At 43.7% G+C, this 10,265-nt stretch overlaps 1 long non-coding RNA gene across 1 annotated transcript; it reads left to right on the top strand.

Moving 5' to 3' along the window:
• On the top strand, nucleotides 1-7,986 carry LOC142475770 (uncharacterized). The gene is made up of 6 exons (XR_012791131.1): nucleotides 1-98; nucleotides 1,331-1,441; nucleotides 3,840-3,959; nucleotides 4,980-5,075; nucleotides 6,520-6,623; nucleotides 7,856-7,986. It is a non-coding gene; the product is annotated as an uncharacterized LOC142475770 (long non-coding RNA).
• The last annotated feature ends 2,279 nt before the right edge of the window (nucleotides 7,987-10,265 follow it).

Raw genomic sequence — 10,265 nt, 5'->3', positions numbered from 1 at the left:
AGAATGAAACATTTCTGTTAAAATTGAATTGGAGGTGAACTGGATTCATCATCAACTCTGCACCAGTGTGAATTGATGTTCTTTAATGTTCTGATAAGGTACATGCAACATCTCTTCCTCAACCCCTGCACCACTCTCTGCCTCTTGCCTCTCTCTCTCCACCTCCCTGCTAAGCGTATTAACCCATCTAATGTAATCCACATTCCATGTCTCACTTTACTCTTCACTTCTCACGTGCCCTCTGGAATGACTGCTCTCTGACTAACAAGGTCTATTTGTACATGACCTCTTCTGCTCTCATCCACCACCTCTCATTCCCCTCACCCCTGTCCTACTCGATACCTCAGCTTAATTGAACTCTCTCCTCTGACATCTACCCTTATCTCTAACCTCTCCTCACTTTCTGCTTAAACTAACTATCTTGTTAACTTTTACAATGCTATCATCTCCTCCTCCCTCCTCCTCCTTCCTCCTCCCTCCTCCATTATATATATACCCCTTCTAGGCTCTGACACACTCATCCCTCTAAGGCCATGATTATCATGGGCACATGCTTGGTCGTCCACAGTGCGTGCGAGCGATGCAGAGCCGCCTCGGACCTCAGTGCAGGGATTGCTGCATACCCCCAGCATCTGTCACCCACAAACAATACACACACTAATACTCCCCACAATACACACTATAATACCTCCTCAATACTAATCTCCCCAATAATATTATAGCTCCAAACACAATATACACAACACCCTTACACAAGATACACAATCTAGTACTCTCCTCTGCACCTCTACACACAATATAATACTCCCACACACACAATATACACACTACCCTCCTACCCCCATAAAATACAACCAATAATACACACACACTTTGTGGATGTTGGGACCAGCTCCCGGCATGCACCAGTGAAAGAGAGAGGCCCGCAGAAGCTCGGAAGAACTCCCTCCATCCGTGCCTTCCTCCGTTTCACATCTTCTCCCTGTCTCTCTCCCTCCCTTTCCTTGCATCTCCCTGCGTCTTTACGTATACCCAGTCAGTGACGGCTCTGGTCACGTGATGCCTTAATATGGGCTTATCCATATATGTTCATCCACGTCACTAATGTGATGCCCGCACTGTTGCGGAGCTGGTACTTACGACGGGCACTTATTGTTTTATCAGTACTGCGTACCTGACTCTACCGGCCTACTTTCAACACTAGTACAATATGTGCTTCACTACGAGTGAGTGGGGAATATTGGCATCACACAGTCACTGTTGAATATGCCATTCAATCCATTTTGAAAATAGTAATGCAATGTGGTTTTGTTTTGTTTGCTTTTTGCAGTAATGAAGAATGGAAAAGTTATATTAAAATTAAATTGGAGGGGGACTAGATTCAGCATTTCATCATGAACTCTGCACTTGTGAGAATTTAACTTCTTGAATACCCTGACAGGTACACGCAACATTAAGACTATAATCTGCTGTGCAAGCTTTCGTGCTATACCTCCCCCTCAGGTTTTGATTTATACATTTGCTGCCTCAATTCATGTCCTCTAATATTTGAAAGCTCTCTCCTAGCATTTTCTCTTTACCACAGAACGTCATCCCAATGTAACCTCTCTCTTGTTCTTTCTGCTTGCTGTTTCCTCACTCCTCTGTTAAACTTTTCTAATTTCTCTAACTTCCACACTCCTGCTTTTATCCACATGTTCTCCTCTTTCCTTCCCCTACCTTTGCATGTGTCTACACACTGCACCATTTGTACAGACCTCTATTGCAGCTATTTCTGCACTGCTCAATGAAAAGCACTCTTTAATATCCTATTCTCTGTGCCCCCTCTCTCTGCGCCCCCTCTTTTGGCGCCTCCTCTCTCTGCGCCCCCTCTCTCTGCGCCTATCTGTCTCATTCTCTCTACGTCCCTCTCTCTCTACATAGAGCTATCTCTGTCTCTCTCTACACCTATCTCTGTGTCTCCTTCTATGTTTGCTGATGTGTGGGATATCTCTTATAATCTTGAACCTGCTCATATACACATCGGGCCTCCCTGCCTCTGCCTCCCTGCTAAGAGTGTTAACCTATCTAATGTAATCCACATTCCTTTCCTTACTTTTCTCTTCCCTTCTCCTATGCCATCTGGAATGTCCGTTCTCTGACTAACAAGGCTCTAGTTGTACATGACCTCTTCTGCTCTCATCATTCACAATCAGTCATTCCCCTCACCCCATCTTACCTGTCCCACTGATTTGCCTCTGCTTAATTAAACTCTCCTCTGACATCTACTCTAACCTCTCTGCTCTCTCTCTCTTTCCGCTTAAACTAACAATCTTATTAACTCTTACAATGCTATCCTCCTATCTATATGCCCCCTCTAGGCTCTGACACACTTGTCCCTCTAGCCCACACCCTTGGCTAAATTCCCAAACATGTTCATCACACTTCCACTCGCTGTTCTTAATGCCTATGAAGGAAATCACACAATTGATATTTGATTTTTCTACAGTAAAAATGTCTCCAGTCCTGTATAAAGCTGCTCTCTGTGGCCAAACCACACTACTTTTTTTTCACATTCATCAACACTCAAATTTAATTTACGCTGTCTTTTTTTCCCTGTATTTGACTCCCTCCACTAACCTTCTCCTCACACTTGCCATCCTTCCTTCACTTCTCCTCAAGCATTTGACTACTTCAGAGGCAAGGTGGATGCCACCCACAAGGAGATTCCTTCTGTCCCTTCCCCCTTCTCTCCTTCTACCTAATTCTCCTTCTGCATTTGACTCCTTTTCTTCTCTTACAGAGCTGGAAGCTAATCATCTTCTCTTCTCCCTCTACCACATGCCCTCTAGATCGTATCCCCTCACACCTTACTGCATCTCTTAGTCCCCACTCTCACCCACATCTTCAATTCCTCCCTATTCTCTGGCTCTTTACCCTCTTACTTTAAGCCTGTAGTGGTCACCCTTTTCTCAGAAACAACCTACACCCTATGTGCCTTACTAACTACCGCCCTGTATCCCTCCTGCTGTTTGTCTCCTAATTGCTAGAATGTCAACATTCTTAAATCACATTCCCTCCTGGATCCTTTACAACCTGCCTTTCGTACAGCTCGTTCTACAGACTGTGCTTAAAGCAAATTCCCAAGGTCACTTTTCCCTACTAATCCTACTTGATCTATCTGCTGCGTTTGATGCTCTCAATCACTCTCCTCCTTCATATTCTAAACTCTCTCTTGGTATCCGTAACACAGTTCTATCCTGGTTTTCATCATAACTTTCCTGTCACACATTCTCCATCTCTGTTGCTAACATGTCTTCGTCTTCTATTGATCTGTCTGTGGGTATACATCAGGGCTCTGTTCTGAGATCTCTCTTTCTCTCTACATACTATCATTTGGTGACCTCATCAACTCTTTGTGACAATCCTATAAATAACAAATACAAATATCAGGTCATGGGAATAAGTGATTTGGACATAAAAGTAACATTTCGGAAGTGTGGACAACTAATACATCTTGTAGATTGCCTTTACAGTGTGATGTCATTGATTCAGTAGATTGTGTGCAGACCAGGACTGCAGTACAGTGTCACTCACATGGATGACTTGCGTGGTAGAAGCTCAAGAACAAGGATGTCAAACTCCAGTCCTCGAGGGCAGCAAACAGGCCAGGTTTTCAGGATATCCCTACTGAAAACCTGGCCTGTTTGGGACCCTCGAGGACTGGAGTTTGACATGCATGCTCTAGAAGGAGCACCGCTGTGGGTGGGAGGTGGATTTGCTTTGCATCAAATGGTTTGGAGCAAGGTTTATTGTATGTATTATCATAATAACAATGCAATGCTTAACTTTTATTTCAGGAGGGATGACTGCAGAACAGAAGTGAATATTGAAGCCATGTGTTCCTTTTCTTGCAAAAGAGAAAATTTGAAGGACAGTTGAAGAGAAGGAAAATTACTACACAGAGACAGATAAGCAATGTGTATATTTCTCATTTACCATTTAGTATTTGTCGTTTTATTGACTCCACACAATCCGGCTGCTACGGGTTTCACATTGAATATTTTCATCTCTACTCTACCCCTTCCTGTGATCTGAACCATGCAAGTTTTCGTTGATTCAATACATCATGAGTAGAGGGTGGCTACAGTATGAAGTAAAGACCCAAGGACCACATCTACTACCATTCATAACAAGAACATGTGCAGTAGCGCACAGCTGCAGTTCTATGTGATTGTTATGAAAGGTTGAGGTGGTTCAATTCTATGAATCTGGAGTGGGATGGATCCTGTTTGCATCATATGGTTTCATCTAGGCCAGTAGATTATATAACTTTCAGTACAGGTTACACATGGCATCAGTATTAGTGATTTAAAGAGGAGGAAAGCTTCAATGTGGAGAACAAAGCCAAGTAATGTTGAAGTTACTCCTTTTACCATTTACTTGGTCAGTCTGTACTGTCTACTCCCCACACAGCTGCTAAGGATCTTCCATTTTAAATACTTTCACCTCCTATTCTGCACTGCTTTGCTGCCCATTATTCAGAGATGCGTTCCAGTCATGTTTACCACTCTGAATCTCTCTGCAGTCATTGGTTCAGCACATCATGGGTAGAGCATGGCTACAGATACAGCAAGCTATTATTATTTTACCGGCTGATCATCCATAATATTGCATTAAAACATAGAATATCACTTAATTTCCAAAAGATTCAGTGATGCTGATAATGCAGAATCTCACAACATTTCCCATCATAATGCCATAATGCACCAGTGGGAGAAATAATCCTTGCTATATCTGTACATTGTGTGACGTATTACCTCCATGACCATTGAGAGCAAGTACATCTTCTGTATAGAGCGGCTGTGTTATGATGCAGTTATTGATCATCATTGACATAATCACAAGAATCTTATGCAAAGGGAAATTGTCCGCAGCGAAGTGAGATTTCAGCCCCCAAACGTCTGTAATATTAATGCAATGTCTTACTTTTGTTGCAGTGAACACTGAAGAGACGGATCTACTACAACACTGTACAGGATGAGCATACGCTACAAGCAGCAAAATGATCTTGCAGTTGACAGTATGTTGTTCTGGTAATGTGCACAATTATTATTTATGGGCTACACACCACAGTGCTGGACATATTCTGTTAACTTCAACTCTACTCCTAACATGGAGATGTCTTCCTGGTGTTACTGATTCAGTACATCATATGCACAGTGTGGTTATGATATGATGGATTGATTTAATGAACCCACCAACCAATGATGACATCTGCATCATCTTCTGTAAAGTGCAGCTACAGCATGATATTATCAGCATTTGGTGCGGTATAATCAGAGGTATCTATGTGCTTTTGTGCCTGTTTTAAGTCCTCCAGCTTAACGCCCCTACACCTCCCACTACACAGGCATACTTACTTATGCATACACTGACATCTGGCATACCTACACACACCCCAGGGCCACTTCCTTCCCCTGATGTCAGGGAGAGGATGGGCATGCAGAGTGCAGTAAGTCTCCACGTTACTCTGGCCAACAGTCTTGGCCTACCTCCAGCATCTGTCACCCACAACATCTGTTCCCTCCTTGTAAAGTGCTGAACTATCTCACCTGGGTCAGTGCTATAGCTGATCACAGTGCCCGATCAGGATGTCACTGTGACAGGCAGCAGTGCAGATTGACCGGTCAATCAATGCAGTGCCGCAACATATGCACTAAATGAGATTTCCGTGCCCCCAGTCAGGTTACTCCCTGGGCAGTGACCCTGCTCACACCCTCCCCTAGTTCCACCTCTGATCACAATTATCTCTCTTGGAGAGTGTAGCAAATTGGAGTTGGGGGAATCTCACCTCTGCCATGCATGGTCACAATCTGGGCACAGGACCCAAATAGTGGGCAATGTGGCACTTCTTACAGTAGAGAATAAGTAACTTTATTCTTTACTTGTGTATTAAGGACCTTATTTGCATTAAATTCAGTCCACATGGGACCAAGACTTTCTGGCTTACTGAACAAAGTGGAATTGTTTCGTAGAGGGTGGAGAATTGTATTTTATCTGAAATTACCCCCTCTGCACAAAATACAAACAATTATACCCATACAAGTACCTTGTGGAAGTTGTTGCCCTCTATCTTCCTGTGGTCTCTCCCTGTTTCTCACCGTGCCTCCTCCCATTTCCTTGCACCTCTGCGTCTCCGCATATATCCCTATACTCAGAGCCGGCTCCGGTCAGTGACATGGGATGCCCAAATATGAGCATACCCATATATGGGCATCCATGCCACTGACCGGAGCCCGCTCTGTTGCGGATATGGAGAGAGACTGGGAGATTTACATCCCCTTATAATTCATATGGTGCATAGTACCGGCACGTATTGTTTTACCGGTACTGTGTACCTTCCTACTTTCACACTGGTACAGTATATGCTGCAGTGGGACTGAGAGGGATATATTGGTAACACATAGTCATTGTTGGGGGAATTCAATCCATTTTGAAAATAGTAATGAAATGTTTTTTACTTTTCTTTTTTTTCAGTAATGAAGAATGAAACATTTCTGTTAAAATTGAATTGGAGGTGAACTGGATTCATCATCAACTCTGCACCAGTGTGAATTGATGTTCTTTAATGTTCTGATAAGGTACATGCAACATCTCTTCCTCAACCCCTGCACCACTCTCTGCCTCTTGCCTCTCTCTCTCCACCTCCCTGCTAAGCGTATTAACCCATCTAATGTAATCCACATTCCATGTCTCACTTTACTCTTCACTTCTCACGTGCCCTCTGGAATGACTGCTCTCTGACTAACAAGGTCTATTTGTACATGACCTCTTCTGCTCTCATCCACCACCTCTCATTCCCCTCACCCCTGTCCTACTCGATACCTCAGCTTAATTGAACTCTCTCCTCTGACATCTACCCTTATCTCTAACCTCTCCTCACTTTCTGCTTAAACTAACTATCTTGTTAACTTTTACAATGCTATCATCTCCTCCTCCCTCCTCCTCCTTCCTCCTCCCTCCTCCATTATATATATACCCCTTCTAGGCTCTGACACACTCATCCCTCTAAGGCCATGATTATCATGGGCACATGCTTGGTCGTCCACAGTGCGTGCGAGCGATGCAGAGCCGCCTCGGACCTCAGTGCAGGGATTGCTGCATACCCCCAGCATCTGTCACCCACAAACAATACACACACTAATACTCCCCACAATACACACTATAATACCTCCTCAATACTAATCTCCCCAATAATATTATAGCTCCAAACACAATATACACAACACCCTTACACAAGATACACAATCTAGTACTCTCCTCTGCACCTCTACACACAATATAATACTCCCACACACACAATATACACACTACCCTCCTACCCCCATAAAATACAACCAATAATACACACACACTTTGTGGATGTTGGGACCAGCTCCCGGCATGCACCAGTGAAAGAGAGAGGCCCGCAGAAGCTCGGAAGAACTCCCTCCATCCGTGCCTTCCTCCGTTTCACATCTTCTCCCTGTCTCTCTCCCTCCCTTTCCTTGCATCTCCCTGCGTCTTTACGTATACCCAGTCAGTGACGGCTCTGGTCACGTGATGCCTTAATATGGGCTTATCCATATATGTTCATCCACGTCACTAATGTGATGCCCGCACTGTTGCGGAGCTGGTACTTACGACGGGCACTTATTGTTTTATCAGTACTGCGTACCTGACTCTACCGGCCTACTTTCAACACTAGTACAATATGTGCTTCACTACGAGTGAGTGGGGAATATTGGCATCACACAGTCACTGTTGAATATGCCATTCAATCCATTTTGAAAATAGTAATGCAATGTGGTTTTGTTTTGTTTGCTTTTTGCAGTAATGAAGAATGGAAAAGTTATATTAAAATTAAATTGGAGGGGGGACTAGATTCAGCATTTCATCATGAACTCTGCACTTGTGAGAATTTAACTTCTTGAATACCCTGACAGGTACACGCAACATTAAGACTATAATCTGCTGTGCAAGCTTTCGTGCTATACCTCCCCCTCAGGTTTTGATTTATACATTTGCTGCCTCAATTCATGTCCTCTAATATTTGAAAGCTCTCTCCTAGCATTTTCTCTTTACCACAGAACGTCATCCCAATGTAACCTCTCTCTTGTTCTTTCTGCTTGCTGTTTCCTCACTCCTCTGTTAAACTTTTCTAATTTCTCTAACTTCCACACTCCTGCTTTTATCCACATGTTCTCCTCTTTCCTTCCCCTACCTTTGCATGTGTCTACACACTGCACCATTTGTACAGACCTCTATTGCAGCTATTTCTGCACTGCTCAATGAAAAGCACTCTTTAATATCCTATTCTCTGTGCCCCCCTCTCTCTGCGCCCCCTCTTTTGGCGCCTCCTCTCTCTGCGCCCCCTCTCTCTGCGCCTATCTGTCTCATTCTCTCTACGTCCCTCTCTCTCTACATAGAGCTATCTCTGTCTCTCTCTACACCTATCTCTGTGTCTCCTTCTATGTTTGCTGATGTGTGGGATATCTCTTATAATCTTGAACCTGCTCATATACACATCGGGCCTCCCTGCCTCTGCCTCCCTGCTAAGAGTGTTAACCTATCTAATGTAATCCACATTCCTTTCCTTACTTTTCTCTTCCCTTCTCCTATGCCATCTGGAATGTCCGTTCTCTGACTAACAAGGCTCTAGTTGTACATGACCTCTTCTGCTCTCATCATTCACAATCAGTCATTCCCCTCACCCCATCTTACCTGTCCCACTGATTTGCCTCTGCTTAATTAAACTCTCCTCTGACATCTACTCTAACCTCTCTGCTCTCTCTCTCTTTCCGCTTAAACTAACAATCTTATTAACTCTTACAATGCTATCCTCCTATCTATATGCCCCCTCTAGGCTCTGACACACTTGTCCCTCTAGCCCACACCCTTGGCTAAATTCCCAAACATGTTCATCACACTTCCACTCGCTGTTCTTAATGCCTATGAAGGAAATCACACAATTGATATTTGATTTTTCTACAGTAAAAAATGTCTCCAGTCCTGTATAAAGCTGCTCTCTGTGGCCAAACCACACTACTTTTTTTTTCACATTCATCAACACTCAAATTTAATTTACGCTGTCTTTTTTTCCCTGTATTTGACTCCCTCCACTAACCTTCTCCTCACACTTGCCATCCTTCCTTCACTTCTCCTCAAGCATTTGACTACTTCAGAGGCAAGGTGGATGCCACCCACAAGGAGATTCCTTCTGTCCCTTCCCCCTTCTCTCCTTCTACCTAATTCTCCTTCTGCATTTGACTCCTTTTCTTCTCTTACAGAGCTGGAAGCTAATCATCTTCTCTTCTCCCTCTACCACATGCCCTCTAGATCGTATCCCCTCACACCTTACTGCATCTCTTAGTCCCCACTCTCACCCACATCTTCAATTCCTCCCTATTCTCTGGCTCTTTACCCTCTTACTTTAAGCCTGTAGTGGTCACCCTTTTCTCAGAAACAACCTACACCCTATGTGCCTTACTAACTACCGCCCTGTATCCCTCCTGCTGTTTGTCTCCTAATTGCTAGAATGTCAACATTCTTAAATCACATTCCCTCCTGGATCCTTTACAACCTGCCTTTCGTACAGCTCGTTCTACAGACTGTGCTTAAAGCAAATTCCCAAGGTCACTTTTCCCTACTAATCCTACTTGATCTATCTGCTGCGTTTGATGCTCTCAATCACTCTCCTCCTTCATATTCTAAACTCTCTCTTGGTATCCGTAACACAGTTCTATCCTGGTTTTCATCATAACTTTCCTGTCACACATTCTCCATCTCTGTTGCTAACATGTCTTCGTCTTCTATTGATCTGTCTGTGGGTATACATCAGGGCTCTGTTCTGAGATCTCTCTTTCTCTCTACATACTATCATTTGGTGACCTCATCAACTCTTTGTGACAATCCTATAAATAACAAATACAAATATCAGGTCATGGGAATAAGTGATTTGGACATAAAAGTAACATTTCGGAAGTGTGGACAACTAATACATCTTGTAGATTGCCTTTACAGTGTGATGTCATTGATTCAGTAGATTGTGTGCAGACCAGGACTGCAGTACAGTGTCACTCACATGGATGACTTGCGTGGTAGAAGCTCAAGAACAAGGGATGTCAAACTCCAGTCCTCGAGGGCAGCAAACAGGCCAGGTTTTCAGGATATCCCTACTGAAAACCTGGCCTGTTTGGGACCCTCGAGGGACTGGAGTTTGACATGCATGCTCTAGAAAGGAG

The sequence above is a fragment of the Ascaphus truei genome, unplaced genomic scaffold, assembly GCF_040206685.1.
Source record: "Ascaphus truei isolate aAscTru1 unplaced genomic scaffold, aAscTru1.hap1 HAP1_SCAFFOLD_1373, whole genome shotgun sequence".
Taxonomy (NCBI): domain Eukaryota; kingdom Metazoa; phylum Chordata; class Amphibia; order Anura; family Ascaphidae; genus Ascaphus; species Ascaphus truei.
The sequence above is the reverse complement of the archived record's forward strand: the minus strand, read 5'-3'. Positions and strand labels throughout refer to the sequence as shown.